We start from the raw sequence: 15,607 nt of genomic DNA, 5'->3' as shown, positions 1-15,607 counted from the left end.
GCAAGGGTAAGAGAAGGAAAAAAAGAACAGAGTTGGAGGGTGGGAAAGAAAAAAAGGTATCCAGGGAGCAGCTGCATGTGCATTCTAAAAGCAAAAGTGACTACAGAAGACCTCGCTGAAATCCAAAAAAAAATAGAAGAACCGCTCAAATGAGAACCAAGCTCTAACTTTTACTTTTCAGATCTTCCGTATACGGAAGCGCACCGTGCCTAGAAGTACTGCAATACCAGGTCGATGCACGGAGCGGACGAAGCAAGCTCCGGTTCCGTCTCCCTGTCCCAAAAATCCATTTAATATAAGGTCCCCAGATAGGGGACGTATCAGATATTAAACTGATAAGAACAGATACTACACTTGATCTTAGCCAAAAGGCCGAGAAGCGATGCCGCTGCTTGTTGCTCAGCCGCTGTGCTTTGGCCCCTCCTCTTGGCTGCTCAGGGTGAAAAGACTCGGGTCCACACAGCCGGCGACATCACGGTTCCATCGAGCGGGCACCGCTGGGCGCGTTTTTAGCACGATGGCTAAAAAAGGAAACGCCTTTCCGAGAAAGCCTAAAGGTGACTGATGCGTGCGAGACAGAGACAGAAAAACCCTGCAGCTGGGCCTCATCTGCATGAGTACTCTTCTGTGGCTCAGGGGCGTAGCCACAGTATTTCGCGTGGCCCTCACAGGCAAACTTAATCCCCTATGGGATGGAAAGGGGGCGGGGAGGTGGATACTAGTCAAGCTTTTTTTTTTTTTTTTTCCCTCTTCCCCTCCCCGCCACACAAGCCTGCTTTCTGTGAAAAGGCTCACATCTGCCTGCTGGGCTAACAGACGAATCCAGCAAAATCCACCGAAACCACAGGTCGTGGGATCGAATCCCGGCAGGTCGGGAGCGGAATAAAATTTAATTCCAGATGGGGGAGAGCAAAAGACCTGCAAGGGTAAGAGAAGGAAAAAAAGAACAGAGTTGGAGGGTGGGAAAGAAAAAAAGGTATCCAGGGAGCAGCTGCATGTGCATTCTAAAAGCAAAAGTGACTACAGAAGACCTCGCTGAAATCCAAAAAAAAATAGAAGAACCGCTCAAATGAGAACCAAGCTCTAACTTTTACTTTTCAGATCTTCCGTATACGGAAGCGCACCGTGCCTAGAAGTACTGCAATACCAGGTCGATGCACGGAGCGGACGAAGCAAGCTCCGGTTCCGTCTCCCTGTCCCAAAAATCCATTTAATATAAGGTCCCCAGATAGGGGACGTATCAGATATTAAACTGATAAGAACAGATACTACACTTGATCTTAGCCAAAAGGCCGAGAAGCGATGCCGCTGCTTGTTGCTCAGCCGCTGTGCTTTGGCCCCTCCTCTTGGCTGCTCAGGGTGAAAAGACTCGGGTCCACACAGCCGGCGACATCACGGTTCCATCGAGCGGGCACCGCTGGGCGCGTTTTTAGCACGATGGCTAAAAAAGGAAACGCCTTTCCGAGAAAGCCTAAAGGTGACTGATGCGTGCGAGACAGAGACAGAAAAACCCTGCAGCTGGGCCTCATCTGCATGAGTACTCTTCTGTGGCTCAGGGGCGTAGCCACAGTATTTCGCGTGGCCCTCACAGGCAAACTTAATCCCCTATGGGATGGAAAGGGGGCGGGGAGGTGGATACTAGTCAAGCTTTTTTTTTTTTTTTTTTTTTCCCTCTTCCCCTCCCCGCCACACAAGCCTGCTTTCTGTGAAAAGGCTCACATCTGCCTGCTGGGCTAACAGACGAATCCAGCAAAATCCACCGAAACCACAGGTCGTGGGATCGAATCCCGGCAGGTCGGGAGCGGAATAAAATTTAATTCCAGATGGGGGAGAGCAAAAGACCTGCAAGGGTAAGAGAAGGAAAAAAAGAACAGAGTTGGAGGGTGGGAAAGAAAAAAAGGTATCCAGGGAGCAGCTGCATGTGCATTCTAAAAGCAAAAGTGACTACAGAAGACCTCGCTGAAATCCAAAAAAAAATAGAAGAACCGCTCAAATGAGAACCAAGCTCTAACTTTTACTTTTCAGATCTTCCGTATACGGAAGCGCACCGTGCCTAGAAGTACTGCAATACCAGGTCGATGCACGGAGCGGACGAAGCAAGCTCCGGTTCCGTCTCCCTGTCCCAAAAATCCATTTAATATAAGGTCCCCAGATAGGGGACGTATCAGATATTAAACTGATAAGAACAGATACTACACTTGATCTTAGCCAAAAGGCCGAGAAGCGATGCCGCTGCTTGTTGCTCAGCCGCTGTGCTTTGGCCCCTCCTCTTGGCTGCTCAGGGTGAAAAGACTCGGGTCCACACAGCCGGCGACATCACGGTTCCATCGAGCGGGCACCGCTGGGCGCGTTTTTAGCACGATGGCTAAAAAAGGAAACGCCTTTCCGAGAAAGCCTAAAGGTGACTGATGCGTGCGAGACAGAGACAGAAAAACCCTGCAGCTGGGCCTCATCTGCATGAGTACTCTTCTGTGGCTCAGGGGCGTAGCCACAGTATTTCGCGTGGCCCTCACAGGCAAACTTAATCCCCTATGGGATGGAAAGGGGGCGGGGAGGTGGATACTAGTCAAGCTTTTTTTTTTTTTTTTTTCCCTCTTCCCCTCCCCGCCACACAAGCCTGCTTTCTGTGAAAAGGCTCACATCTGCCTGCTGGGCTAACAGACGAATCCAGCAAAATCCACCGAAACCACAGGTCGTGGGATCGAATCCCGGCAGGTCGGGAGCGGAATAAAATTTAATTCCAGATGGGGGAGAGCAAAAGACCTGCAAGGGTAAGAGAAGGAAAAAAAGAACAGAGTTGGAGGGTGGGAAAGAAAAAAAGGTATCCAGGGAGCAGCTGCATGTGCATTCTAAAAGCAAAAGTGACTACAGAAGACCTCGCTGAAATCCAAAAAAAAATAGAAGAACCGCTCAAATGAGAACCAAGCTCTAACTTTTACTTTTCAGATCTTCCGTATACGGAAGCGCACCGTGCCTAGAAGTACTGCAATACCAGGTCGATGCACGGAGCGGACGAAGCAAGCTCCGGTTCCGTCTCCCTGTCCCAAAAATCCATTTAATATAAGGTCCCCAGATAGGGGACGTATCAGATATTAAACTGATAAGAACAGATACTACACTTGATCTTAGCCAAAAGGCCGAGAAGCGATGCCGCTGCTTGTTGCTCAGCCGCTGTGCTTTGGCCCCTCCTCTTGGCTGCTCAGGGTGAAAAGACTCGGGTCCACACAGCCGGCGACATCACGGTTCCATCGAGCGGGCACCGCTGGGCGCGTTTTTAGCACGATGGCTAAAAAAGGAAACGCCTTTCCGAGAAAGCCTAAAGGTGACTGATGCGTGCGAGACAGAGACAGAAAAACCCTGCAGCTGGGCCTCATCTGCATGAGTACTCTTCTGTGGCTCAGGGGCGTAGCCACAGTATTTCGCGTGGCCCTCACAGGCAAACTTAATCCCCTATGGGATGGGAAGGGGGCGGGGAGGTGGATACTAGTCAAGCTTTTTTTTTTTTTTTTTTTTCCCTCTTCCCCTCCCCGCCACACAAGCCTGCTTTCTGTGAAAAGGCTCACATCTGCCTGCTGGGCTAACAGACGAATCCAGCAAAATCCACCGAAACCACAGGTCGTGGGATCGAATCCCGGCAGGTCGGGAGCGGAATAAAATTTAATTCCAGATGGGGGAGAGCAAAAGACCTGCAAGGGTAAGAGAAGGAAAAAAAGAACAGAGTTGGAGGGTGGGAAAGAAAAAAAGGTATCCAGGGAGCAGCTGCATGTGCATTCTAAAAGCAAAAGTGACTACAGAAGACCTCGCTGAAATCCAAAAAAAAATAGAAGAACCGCTCAAATGAGAACCAAGCTCTAACTTTTACTTTTCAGATCTTCCGTATACGGAAGCGCACCGTGCCTAGAAGTACTGCAATACCAGGTCGATGCACGGAGCGGACGAAGCAAGCTCCGGTTCCGTCTCCCTGTCCCAAAAATCCATTTAATATAAGGTCCCCAGATAGGGGACGTATCAGATATTAAACTGATAAGAACAGATACTACACTTGATCTTAGCCAAAAGGCCGAGAAGCGATGCCGCTGCTTGTTGCTCAGCCGCTGTGCTTTGGCCCCTCCTCTTGGCTGCTCAGGGTGAAAAGACTCGGGTCCACACAGCCGGCGACATCACGGTTCCATCGAGCGGGCACCGCTGGGCGCGTTTTTAGCACGATGGCTAAAAAAGGAAACGCCTTTCCGAGAAAGCCTAAAGGTGACTGATGCGTGCGAGACAGAGACAGAAAAACCCTGCAGCTGGGCCTCATCTGCATGAGTACTCTTCTGTGGCTCAGGGGCGTAGCCACAGTATTTCGCGTGGCCCTCACAGGCAAACTTAATCCCCTATGGGATGGGAAGGGGGCGGGGAGGTGGATACTAGTCAAGCTTTTTTTTTTTTTTTTTTTCCCTCTTCCCCTCCCCGCCACACAAGCCTGCTTTCTGTGAAAAGGCTCACATCTGCCTGCTGGGCTAACAGACGAATCCAGCAAAATCCACCGAAACCACAGGTCGTGGGATCGAATCCCGGCAGGTCGGGAGCGGAATAAAATTTAATTCCAGATGGGGGAGAGCAAAAGACCTGCAAGGGTAAGAGAAGGAAAAAAAGAACAGAGTTGGAGGGTGGGAAAGAAAAAAAGGTATCCAGGGAGCAGCTGCATGTGCATTCTAAAAGCAAAAGTGACTACAGAAGACCTCGCTGAAATCCAAAAAAAAATAGAAGAACCGCTCAAATGAGAACCAAGCTCTAACTTTTACTTTTCAGATCTTCCGTATACGGAAGCGCACCGTGCCTAGAAGTACTGCAATACCAGGTCGATGCACGGAGCGGACGAAGCAAGCTCCGGTTCCGTCTCCCTGTCCCAAAAATCCATTTAATATAAGGTCCCCAGATAGGGGACGTATCAGATATTAAACTGATAAGAACAGATACTACACTTGATCTTAGCCAAAAGGCCGAGAAGCGATGCCGCTGCTTGTTGCTCAGCCGCTGTGCTTTGGCCCCTCCTCTTGGCTGCTCAGGGTGAAAAGACTCGGGTCCACACAGCCGGCGACATCACGGTTCCATCGAGCGGGCACCGCTGGGCGCGTTTTTAGCACGATGGCTAAAAAAGGAAACGCCTTTCCGAGAAAGCCTAAAGGTGACTGATGCGTGCGAGACAGAGACAGAAAAACCCTGCAGCTGGGCCTCATCTGCATGAGTACTCTTCTGTGGCTCAGGGGCGTAGCCACAGTATTTCGCGTGGCCCTCACAGGCAAACTTAATCCCCTATGGGATGGAAAGGGGGCGGGGAGGTGGATACTAGTCAAGCTTTTTTTTTTTTTTTTTTTCCATCTTCCCCTCCCCGCCACACAAGCCTGCTTTCTGTGAAAAGGCTCACATCTGCCTGCTGGGCTAACAGACGAATCCAGCAAAATCCACCGAAACCACAGGTCGTGGGATCGAATCCCGGCAGGTCGGGAGCGGAATAAAATTTAATTCCAGATGGGGGAGAGCAAAAGACCTGCAAGGGTAAGAGAAGGAAAAAAAGAACAGAGTTGGAGGGTGGGAAAGAAAAAAAGGTATCCAGGGAGCAGCTGCATGTGCATTCTAAAAGCAAAAGTGACTACAGAAGACCTCGCTGAAATCCAAAAAAAAATAGAAGAACCGCTCAAATGAGAACCAAGCTCTAACTTTTACTTTTCAGATCTTCCGTATACGGAAGCGCACCGTGCCTAGAAGTACTGCAATACCAGGTCGATGCACGGAGCGGACGAAGCAAGCTCCGGTTCCGTCTCCCTGTCCCAAAAATCCATTTAATATAAGGTCCCCAGATAGGGGACGTATCAGATATTAAACTGATAAGAACAGATACTACACTTGATCTTAGCCAAAAGGCCGAGAAGCGATGCCGCTGCTTGTTGCTCAGCCGCTGTGCTTTGGCCCCTCCTCTTGGCTGCTCAGGGTGAAAAGACTCGGGTCCACACAGCCGGCGACATCACGGTTCCATCGAGCGGGCACCGCTGGGCGCGTTTTTAGCACGATGGCTAAAAAAGGAAACGCCTTTCCGAGAAAGCCTAAAGGTGACTGATGCGTGCGAGACAGAGACAGAAAAACCCTGCAGCTGGGCCTCATCTGCATGAGTACTCTTCTGTGGCTCAGGGGCGTAGCCACAGTATTTCGCGTGGCCCTCACAGGCAAACTTAATCCCCTATGGGATGGAAAGGGGGCGGGGAGGTGGATACTAGTCAAGCTTTTTTTTTTTTTTTTTTCCCTCTTCCCCTCCCCGCCACACAAGCCTGCTTTCTGTGAAAAGGCTCACATCTGCCTGCTGGGCTAACAGACGAATCCAGCAAAATCCACCGAAACCACAGGTCGTGGGATCGAATCCCGGCAGGTCGGGAGCGGAATAAAATTTAATTCCAGATGGGGGAGAGCAAAAGACCTGCAAGGGTAAGAGAAGGAAAAAAAGAACAGAGTTGGAGGGTGGGAAAGAAAAAAAGGTATCCAGGGAGCAGCTGCATGTGCATTCTAAAAGCAAAAGTGACTACAGAAGACCTCGCTGAAATCCAAAAAAAAATAGAAGAACCGCTCAAATGAGAACCAAGCTCTAACTTTTACTTTTCAGATCTTCCGTATACGGAAGCGCACCGTGCCTAGAAGTACTGCAATACCAGGTCGATGCACGGAGCGGACGAAGCAAGCTCCGGTTCCGTCTCCCTGTCCCAAAAATCCATTTAATATAAGGTCCCCAGATAGGGGACGTATCAGATATTAAACTGATAAGAACAGATACTACACTTGATCTTAGCCAAAAGGCCGAGAAGCGATGCCGCTGCTTGTTGCTCAGCCGCTGTGCTTTGGCCCCTCCTCTTGGCTGCTCAGGGTGAAAAGACTCGGGTCCACACAGCCGGCGACATCACGGTTCCATCGAGCGGGCACCGCTGGGCGCGTTTTTAGCACGATGGCTAAAAAAGGAAACGCCTTTCCGAGAAAGCCTAAAGGTGACTGATGCGTGCGAGACAGAGACAGAAAAACCCTGCAGCTGGGCCTCATCTGCATGAGTACTCTTCTGTGGCTCAGGGGCGTAGCCACAGTATTTCGCGTGGCCCTCACAGGCAAACTTAATCCCCTATGGGATGGAAAGGGGGCGGGGAGGTGGATACTAGTCAAGCTTTTTTTTTTTTTTTTTTCCCTCTTCCCCTCCCCGCCACACAAGCCTGCTTTCTGTGAAAAGGCTCACATCTGCCTGCTGGGCTAACAGACGAATCCAGCAAAATCCACCGAAACCACAGGTCGTGGGATCGAATCCCGGCAGGTCGGGAGCGGAATAAAATTTAATTCCAGATGGGGGAGAGCAAAAGACCTGCAAGGGTAAGAGAAGGAAAAAAAGAACAGAGTTGGAGGGTGGGAAAGAAAAAAAGGTATCCAGGGAGCAGCTGCATGTGCATTCTAAAAGCAAAAGTGACTACAGAAGACCTCGCTGAAATCCAAAAAAAAATAGAAGAACCGCTCAAATGAGAACCAAGCTCTAACTTTTACTTTTCAGATCTTCCGTATACGGAAGCGCACCGTGCCTAGAAGTACTGCAATACCAGGTCGATGCACGGAGCGGACGAAGCAAGCTCCGGTTCCGTCTCCCTGTCCCAAAAATCCATTTAATATAAGGTCCCCAGATAGGGGACGTATCAGATATTAAACTGATAAGAACAGATACTACACTTGATCTTAGCCAAAAGGCCGAGAAGCGATGCCGCTGCTTGTTGCTCAGCCGCTGTGCTTTGGCCCCTCCTCTTGGCTGCTCAGGGTGAAAAGACTCGGGTCCACACAGCCGGCGACATCACGGTTCCATCGAGCGGGCACCGCTGGGCGCGTTTTTAGCACGATGGCTAAAAAAGGAAACGCCTTTCCGAGAAAGCCTAAAGGTGACTGATGCGTGCGAGACAGAGACAGAAAAACCCTGCAGCTGGGCCTCATCTGCATGAGTACTCTTCTGTGGCTCAGGGGCGTAGCCACAGTATTTCGCGTGGCCCTCACAGGCAAACTTAATCCCCTATGGGATGGAAGGGGGCGGGGAGGTGGATACTAGTCAAGCTTTTTTTTTTTTTTTTTTTTCCCTCTTCCCCTCCCCGCCACACAAGCCTGCTTTCTGTGAAAAGGCTCACATCTGCCTGCTGGGCTAACAGACGAATCCAGCAAAATCCACCGAAACCACAGGTCGTGGGATCGAATCCCGGCAGGTCGGGAGCGGAATAAAATTTAATTCCAGATGGGGGAGAGCAAAAGACCTGCAAGGGTAAGAGAAGGAAAAAAAGAACAGAGTTGGAGGGTGGGAAAGAAAAAAAGGTATCCAGGGAGCAGCTGCATGTGCATTCTAAAAGCAAAAGTGACTACAGAAGACCTCGCTGAAATCCAAAAAAAAATAGAAGAACCGCTCAAATGAGAACCAAGCTCTAACTTTTACTTTTCAGATCTTCCGTATACGGAAGCGCACCGTGCCTAGAAGTACTGCAATACCAGGTCGATGCACGGAGCGGACGAAGCAAGCTCCGGTTCCGTCTCCCTGTCCCAAAAATCCATTTAATATAAGGTCCCCAGATAGGGGACGTATCAGATATTAAACTGATAAGAACAGATACTTTTTTGAAAATGATTTATTCAGATACGAAACACATACATACTGTCAAACTGAACCTATACACAGGTCAGAAAAATTACCTACACAATGACAGTACCCCAATCTTCCACACTTTAAACCATTCAAAAACACTAAACCCACTGATTTGACAAAAAATCTGAAACAATACAGTCAGTGAAATGGACATAATACCTCCCACCACCCCTGAACAGCCTACTCAGCAAGGGGGACCCAGGAACCACTTTGGAGAAAACTCCCGTAACTAAACTGAGGAATGCAGTGCCAATAAGCTCCAGTGCCATGCCAAAAAAGCCTCAGGCAAGGAGGAATGGCCTCCCTCCCGTATCACATATGCCAGCATAAGCTTCCTTCCAAGCTGACAAATCATGCCTGTGTCCAAAGTAATTGACCTCCACAACCTCAAGCATCGCGCTCTCCACAAGGCATCTTTCAAACAACTAATACCAATCCACAAACGCACACAAGAGGTCTTTGAAACCAACTGTCCGTACATGACCCCCTCCTCTACCACCCGGACATCAGGATTCATTGCCTGCATCCAAACAAACACTCGCTGCCAAACAGCCTGTGCCACCCTGCAACGCCAGAAAACATGAGCAGGCGACCCCTCGCCAACACAGCCTTCCCAAGCACAGAGAGTGGTCGGCGCCAGCCTTCTCCGATACAAGAAACTTCTTGTAGGAATACAGCCGTGCACCGCTCCCCAAGCCAGGTCTTTCTGCTCGTTCAAAAGATACTTGGCATTAACCATTCTCCACACAGCTTTGCATTCCTCTGCACTCAATTTCCCAACAGGGCACATTCTTGTTTTACCTGCCAAAATAACTGTCTCTATCCCCCTCGCTGAGAGGTCAGCCAACACCATACCCCGTAATGCAAATTTTTTAACACAATCTTTTATCACTTTATAAACAAATGGACAAGATTCAGCATGGGGGACAGTATGCTGGAACCCCAAACCCCAGCCCTTACACACAAACAATTGCAAATACAACCTGGCAAAATACGACCATAACCGTAACTCTCTATGTTCCTCCACCACTGCCTGAAGAAACACACACACTGACACACTTAACAACTTCACTTCCAAATCAGGCACCTTCCTTCCCCCGCACTCAAGCGGGTAGCGCATGACTTCCCGCTTGAGACGTTCCATCTTCCCACCCCAAATAAAACAGAACATCTGTCTCGTCAAAGTCCTCAACCCAAAGGAACCAATAGGAAACACAGGAGCCACATGCAACATCAATGGCAAGAGTTCATTTTTCACAATTAGGACCCTCCCTGATAAGGTCAAATTTCGTGTCTTCCACTGAGTTATTCTACTCTGTGTCTTTTCAAACACCCTCTGCCAATTACGACTAGCCATATTTTTCCCAAAAAACAACCCCAGGATCTTAATCTCCTCCCGAACTCTCCTTGAGAGTTGGAGGGTGGGAAAGAAAAAAAGGTATCCAGGGAGCAGCTGCATGTGCATTCTAAAAGCAAAAGTGACTACAGAAGACCTCGCTGAAATCCAAAAAAAAATAGAAGAACCGCTCAAATGAGAACCAAGCTCTAACTTTTACTTTTCAGATCTTCCGTATACGGAAGCGCACCGTGCCTAGAAGTACTGCAATACCAGGTCGATGCACGGAGCGGACGAAGCAAGCTCCGGTTCCATCTCCCTGTCCCAAAAATCCATTTAATATAAGGTCCCCAGATAGGGGACGTATCAGATATTAAACTGATAAGAACAGATACTACACTTGATCTTAGCCAAAAGGCCGAGAAGCGATGCCGCTGCTTGTTGCTCAGCCGCTGTGCTTTGGCCCCTCCTCTTGGCTGCTCAGGGTGAAAAGACTCGGGTCCACACAGCCGGCGACATCACGGTTCCATCGAGCGGGCACCGCTGGGCGCGTTTTTAGCACGATGGCTAAAAAAGGAAACGCCTTTCCGAGAAAGCCTAAAGGTGACTGATGCGTGCGAGACAGAGACAGAAAAACCCTGCAGCTGGGCCTCATCTGCATGAGTACTCTTCTGTGGCTCAGGGGCGTAGCCACAGTATTTCGCGTGGCCCTCACAGGCAAACTTAATCCCCTATGGGATGGAAAGGGGGCGGGGAGGTGGATACTAGTCAAGCTTTTTTTTTTTTTTTTTTTTCCCTCTTCCCCTCCCCGCCACACAAGCCTGCTTTCTGTGAAAAGGCTCACATCTGCCTGCTGGGCTAACAGACGAATCCAGCAAAATCCACCGAAACCACAGGTCGTGGGATCGAATCCCGGCAGGTCGGGAGCGGAATAAAATTTAATTCCAGATGGGGGAGAGCAAAAGACCTGCAAGGGTAAGAGAAGGAAAAAAAGAACAGAGTTGGAGGGTGGGAAAGAAAAAAAGGTATCCAGGGAGCAGCTGCATGTGCATTCTAAAAGCAAAAGTGACTACAGAAGACCTCGCTGAAATCCAAAAAAAAATAGAAGAACCGCTCAAATGAGAACCAAGCTCTAACTTTTACTTTTCAGATCTTCCGTATACGGAAGCGCACCGTGCCTAGAAGTACTGCAATACCAGGTCGATGCACGGAGCGGACGAAGCAAGCTCCGGTTCCGTCTCCCTGTCCCAAAAATCCATTTAATATAAGGTCCCCAGATAGGGGACGTATCAGATATTAAACTGATAAGAACAGATACTACACTTGATCTTAGCCAAAAGGCCGAGAAGCGATGCCGCTGCTTGTTGCTCAGCCGCTGTGCTTTGGCCCCTCCTCTTGGCTGCTCAGGGTGAAAAGACTCGGGTCCACACAGCCGGCGACATCACGGTTCCATCGAGCGGGCACCGCTGGGCGCGTTTTTAGCACGATGGCTAAAAAAGGAAACGCCTTTCCGAGAAAGCCTAAAGGTGACTGATGCGTGCGAGACAGAGACAGAAAAACCCTGCAGCTGGGCCTCATCTGCATGAGTACTCTTCTGTGGCTCAGGGGCGTAGCCACAGTATTTCGCGTGGCCCTCACAGGCAAACTTAATCCCCTATGGGATGGGAAGGGGGCGGGGAGGTGGATACTAGTCAAGCTTTTTTTTTTTTTTTTTTTTCCCTCTTCCCCTCCCCGCCACACAAGCCTGCTTTCTGTGAAAAGGCTCACATCTGCCTGCTGGGCTAACAGACGAATCCAGCAAAATCCACCGAAACCACAGGTCGTGGGATCGAATCCCGGCAGGTCGGGAGCGGAATAAAATTTAATTCCAGATGGGGGAGAGCAAAAGACCTGCAAGGGTAAGAGAAGGAAAAAAAGAACAGAGTTGGAGGGTGGGAAAGAAAAAAAGGTATCCAGGGAGCAGCTGCATGTGCATTCTAAAAGCAAAAGTGACTACAGAAGACCTCGCTGAAATCCAAAAAAAAATAGAAGAACCGCTCAAATGAGAACCAAGCTCTAACTTTTACTTTTCAGATCTTCCGTATACGGAAGCGCACCGTGCCTAGAAGTACTGCAATACCAGGTCGATGCACGGAGCGGACGAAGCAAGCTCCGGTTCCGTCTCCCTGTCCCAAAAATCCATTTAATATAAGGTCCCCAGATAGGGGACGTATCAGATATTAAACTGATAAGAACAGATACTACACTTGATCTTAGCCAAAAGGCCGAGAAGCGATGCCGCTGCTTGTTGCTCAGCCGCTGTGCTTTGGCCCCTCCTCTTGGCTGCTCAGGGTGAAAAGACTCGGGTCCACACAGCCGGCGACATCACGGTTCCATCGAGCGGGCACCGCTGGGCGCGTTTTTAGCACGATGGCTAAAAAAGGAAACGCCTTTCCGAGAAAGCCTAAAGGTGACTGATGCGTGCGAGACAGAGACAGAAAAACCCTGCAGCTGGGCCTCATCTGCATGAGTACTCTTCTGTGGCTCAGGGGCGTAGCCACAGTATTTCGCGTGGCCCTCACAGGCAAACTTAATCCCCTATGGGATGGGAAGGGGGCGGGGAGGTGGATACTAGTCAAGCTTTTTTTTTTTTTTTTTTTTTCCCTCTTCCCCTCCCCGCCACACAAGCCTGCTTTCTGTGAAAAGGCTCACATCTGCCTGCTGGGCTAACAGACGAATCCAGCAAAATCCACCGAAACCACAGGTCGTGGGATCGAATCCCGGCAGGTCGGGAGCGGAATAAAATTTAATTCCAGATGGGGGAGAGCAAAAGACCTGCAAGGGTAAGAGAAGGAAAAAAAGAACAGAGTTGGAGGGTGGGAAAGAAAAAAAGGTATCCAGGGAGCAGCTGCATGTGCATTCTAAAAGCAAAAGTGACTACAGAAGACCTCGCTGAAATCCAAAAAAAAATAGAAGAACCGCTCAAATGAGAACCAAGCTCTAACTTTTACTTTTCAGATCTTCCGTATACGGAAGCGCACCGTGCCTAGAAGTACTGCAATACCAGGTCGATGCACGGAGCGGACGAAGCAAGCTCCGGTTCCGTCTCCCTGTCCCAAAAATCCATTTAATATAAGGTCCCCAGATAGGGGACGTATCAGATATTAAACTGATAAGAACAGATACTACACTTGATCTTAGCCAAAAGGCCGAGAAGCGATGCCGCTGCTTGTTGCTCAGCCGCTGTGCTTTGGCCCCTCCTCTTGGCTGCTCAGGGTGAAAAGACTCGGGTCCACACAGCCGGCGACATCACGGTTCCATCGAGCGGGCACCGCTGGGCGCGTTTTTAGCACGATGGCTAAAAAAGGAAACGCCTTTCCGAGAAAGCCTAAAGGTGACTGATGCGTGCGAGACAGAGACAGAAAAACCCTGCAGCTGGGCCTCATCTGCATGAGTACTCTTCTGTGGCTCAGGGGCGTAGCCACAGTATTTCGCGTGGCCCTCACAGGCAAACTTAATCCCCTATGGGATGGAAAGGGGGCGGGGAGGTGGATACTAGTCAAGCTTTTTTTTTTTTTTTTTTTTCCCTCTTCCCCTCCCCGCCACACAAGCCTGCTTTCTGTGAAAAGGCTCACATCTGCCTGCTGGGCTAACAGACGAATCCAGCAAAATCCACCGAAACCACAGGTCGTGGGATCGAATCCCGGCAGGTCGGGAGCGGAATAAAATTTAATTCCAGATGGGGGAGAGCAAAAGACCTGCAAGGGTAAGAGAAGGAAAAAAAGAACAGAGTTGGAGGGTGGGAAAGAAAAAAAGGTATCCAGGGAGCAGCTGCATGTGCATTCTAAAAGCAAAAGTGACTACAGAAGACCTCGCTGAAATCCAAAAAAAAATAGAAGAACCGCTCAAATGAGAACCAAGCTCTAACTTTTACTTTTCAGATCTTCCGTATACGGAAGCGCACCGTGCCTAGAAGTACTGCAATACCAGGTCGATGCACGGAGCGGACGAAGCAAGCTCCGGTTCCGTCTCCCTGTCCCAAAAATCCATTTAATATAAGGTCCCCAGATAGGGGACGTATCAGATATTAAACTGATAAGAACAGATACTACACTTGATCTTAGCCAAAAGGCCGAGAAGCGATGCCGCTGCTTGTTGCTCAGCCGCTGTGCTTTGGCCCCTCCTCTTGGCTGCTCAGGGTGAAAAGACTCGGGTCCACACAGCCGGCGACATCACGGTTCCATCGAGCGGGCACCGCTGGGCGCGTTTTTAGCACGATGGCTAAAAAAGGAAACGCCTTTCCGAGAAAGCCTAAAGGTGACTGATGCGTGCGAGACAGAGACAGAAAAACCCTGCAGCTGGGCCTCATCTGCATGAGTACTCTTCTGTGGCTCAGGGGCGTAGCCACAGTATTTCGCGTGGCCCTCACAGGCAAACTTAATCCCCTATGGGATGGAAAGGGGGCGGGGAGGTGGATACTAGTCAAGCTTTTTTTTTTTTTTTTTTTTCCCTCTTCCCCTCCCCGCCACACAAGCCTGCTTTCTGTGAAAAGGCTCACATCTGCCTGCTGGGCTAACAGACGAATCCAGCAAAATCCACCGAAACCACAGGTCGTGGGATCGAATCCCGGCAGGTCGGGAGCGGAATAAAATTTAATTCCAGATGGGGGAGAGCAAAAGACCTGCAAGGGTAAGAGAAGGAAAAAAAGAACAGAGTTGGAGGGTGGGAAAGAAAAAAAGGTATCCAGGGAGCAGCTGCATGTGCATTCTAAAAGCAAAAGTGACTACAGAAGACCTCGCTGAAATCCAAAAAAAAATAGAAGAACCGCTCAAATGAGAACCAAGCTCTAACTTTTACTTTTCAGATCTTCCGTATACGGAAGCGCACCGTGCCTAGAAGTACTGCAATACCAGGTCGATGCACGGAGCGGACGAAGCAAGCTCCGGTTCTGTCTCCCTGTCCCAAAAATCCATTTAATATAAGGTCCCCAGATAAGGGACGTATCAGATATTAAACTGATAAGAACAGATACTACACTTGATCTTAGCCAAAAGGCCGAGAAGCGATGCCGCTGCTTGTTGCTCAGCCGCTGTGCTTTGGCCCCTCCTCTTGGCTGCTCAGGGTGAAAAGACTCGGGTCCACACAGCCGGCGACATCACGGTTCCATCGAGCGGGCACCGCTGGGCGCGTTTTTAGCACGATGGCTAAAAAAGGAAACGCCTTTCCGAGAAAGCCTAAAGGTGACTGATGCGTGCGAGACAGAGACAGAAAAACCCTGCAGCTGGGCCTCATCTGCATGAGTACTCTTCTGTGGCTCAGGGGCGTAGCCACAGTATTTCGCGTGGCCCTCACAGGCAAACTTAATCCCCTATGGGATGGGAAGGGGGCGGGGAGGTGGATACTAGTCAAGCTTTTTTTTTTTTTTTTTTTTTCCCTCTTCCCCTCCCCGCCACACAAGCCTGCTTTCTGTGAAAAGGCTCACATCTGCCTGCTGGGCTAACAGACGAATCCAGCAAAATCCACCGAAACCACAGGTCGTGGGATCGAATCCCGGCAGGTCGGGAGCGGAATAAAATTTAATTCCAGATGGGGGAGAGCAAAAGACCTGCAAGGGT

At 49.7% G+C, this 15,607-nt stretch overlaps 15 non-coding genes and 1 pseudogene across 15 annotated transcripts; all 16 read right to left on the bottom strand.

The window, feature by feature from the left end:
* Positions 1 to 193: 193 nt before the first annotated feature.
* Positions 194 to 384, bottom strand: LOC115463843. The gene has a single exon (XR_003941124.1). It is a non-coding gene; the product is annotated as a U2 spliceosomal RNA (small nuclear RNA).
* Positions 385 to 1,113: 729 nt separating this feature from the next.
* Positions 1,114 to 1,304, bottom strand: LOC115463842. The gene has a single exon (XR_003941123.1). It is a non-coding gene; the product is annotated as a U2 spliceosomal RNA (small nuclear RNA).
* A 733-nt stretch (positions 1,305 to 2,037) lies between these two features.
* On the bottom strand, positions 2,038 to 2,228 carry LOC115463841. The gene has a single exon (XR_003941122.1). It is a non-coding gene; the product is annotated as a U2 spliceosomal RNA (small nuclear RNA).
* A 730-nt stretch (positions 2,229 to 2,958) lies between these two features.
* LOC115463840 lies at positions 2,959 to 3,149 on the bottom strand. The gene has a single exon (XR_003941121.1). It is a non-coding gene; the product is annotated as a U2 spliceosomal RNA (small nuclear RNA).
* Positions 3,150 to 3,881: 732 nt separating this feature from the next.
* Positions 3,882 to 4,072, bottom strand: LOC115463839. Its single transcript, XR_003941120.1, has one exon. It is a non-coding gene; the product is annotated as a U2 spliceosomal RNA (small nuclear RNA).
* Positions 4,073 to 4,803: 731 nt separating this feature from the next.
* LOC115463838 lies at positions 4,804 to 4,994 on the bottom strand. Its single transcript, XR_003941119.1, has one exon. It is a non-coding gene; the product is annotated as a U2 spliceosomal RNA (small nuclear RNA).
* A 731-nt stretch (positions 4,995 to 5,725) lies between these two features.
* On the bottom strand, positions 5,726 to 5,916 carry LOC115463837. Its single transcript, XR_003941118.1, has one exon. It is a non-coding gene; the product is annotated as a U2 spliceosomal RNA (small nuclear RNA).
* Positions 5,917 to 6,646: 730 nt separating this feature from the next.
* LOC115463835 lies at positions 6,647 to 6,837 on the bottom strand. The gene has a single exon (XR_003941116.1). It is a non-coding gene; the product is annotated as a U2 spliceosomal RNA (small nuclear RNA).
* A 730-nt stretch (positions 6,838 to 7,567) lies between these two features.
* On the bottom strand, positions 7,568 to 7,758 carry LOC115463834. Its single transcript, XR_003941115.1, has one exon. It is a non-coding gene; the product is annotated as a U2 spliceosomal RNA (small nuclear RNA).
* Positions 7,759 to 8,489: 731 nt separating this feature from the next.
* LOC115463868 lies at positions 8,490 to 8,660 on the bottom strand (annotated as a pseudogene).
* Positions 8,661 to 10,252: 1,592 nt separating this feature from the next.
* Positions 10,253 to 10,443, bottom strand: LOC115463827. The gene has a single exon (XR_003941108.1). It is a non-coding gene; the product is annotated as a U2 spliceosomal RNA (small nuclear RNA).
* Positions 10,444 to 11,175: 732 nt separating this feature from the next.
* Positions 11,176 to 11,366, bottom strand: LOC115463833. The gene has a single exon (XR_003941114.1). It is a non-coding gene; the product is annotated as a U2 spliceosomal RNA (small nuclear RNA).
* A 732-nt stretch (positions 11,367 to 12,098) lies between these two features.
* Positions 12,099 to 12,289, bottom strand: LOC115463832. Its single transcript, XR_003941113.1, has one exon. It is a non-coding gene; the product is annotated as a U2 spliceosomal RNA (small nuclear RNA).
* Positions 12,290 to 13,022: 733 nt separating this feature from the next.
* LOC115463831 lies at positions 13,023 to 13,213 on the bottom strand. The gene has a single exon (XR_003941112.1). It is a non-coding gene; the product is annotated as a U2 spliceosomal RNA (small nuclear RNA).
* A 732-nt stretch (positions 13,214 to 13,945) lies between these two features.
* Positions 13,946 to 14,136, bottom strand: LOC115463830. The gene has a single exon (XR_003941111.1). It is a non-coding gene; the product is annotated as a U2 spliceosomal RNA (small nuclear RNA).
* A 732-nt stretch (positions 14,137 to 14,868) lies between these two features.
* On the bottom strand, positions 14,869 to 15,059 carry LOC115463864. Its single transcript, XR_003941145.1, has one exon. It is a non-coding gene; the product is annotated as a U2 spliceosomal RNA (small nuclear RNA).
* Positions 15,060 to 15,607: the final 548 nt, after the last annotated feature.

The sequence above is a fragment of the Microcaecilia unicolor genome, chromosome 2 (assembly GCF_901765095.1).
Source record: "Microcaecilia unicolor chromosome 2, aMicUni1.1, whole genome shotgun sequence".
In the NCBI taxonomy this organism is placed as follows: domain Eukaryota; kingdom Metazoa; phylum Chordata; class Amphibia; order Gymnophiona; family Siphonopidae; genus Microcaecilia; species Microcaecilia unicolor.
Note: the sequence above shows the minus strand (reverse complement) of the source record. Positions and strands in the feature narration are given on the sequence as shown.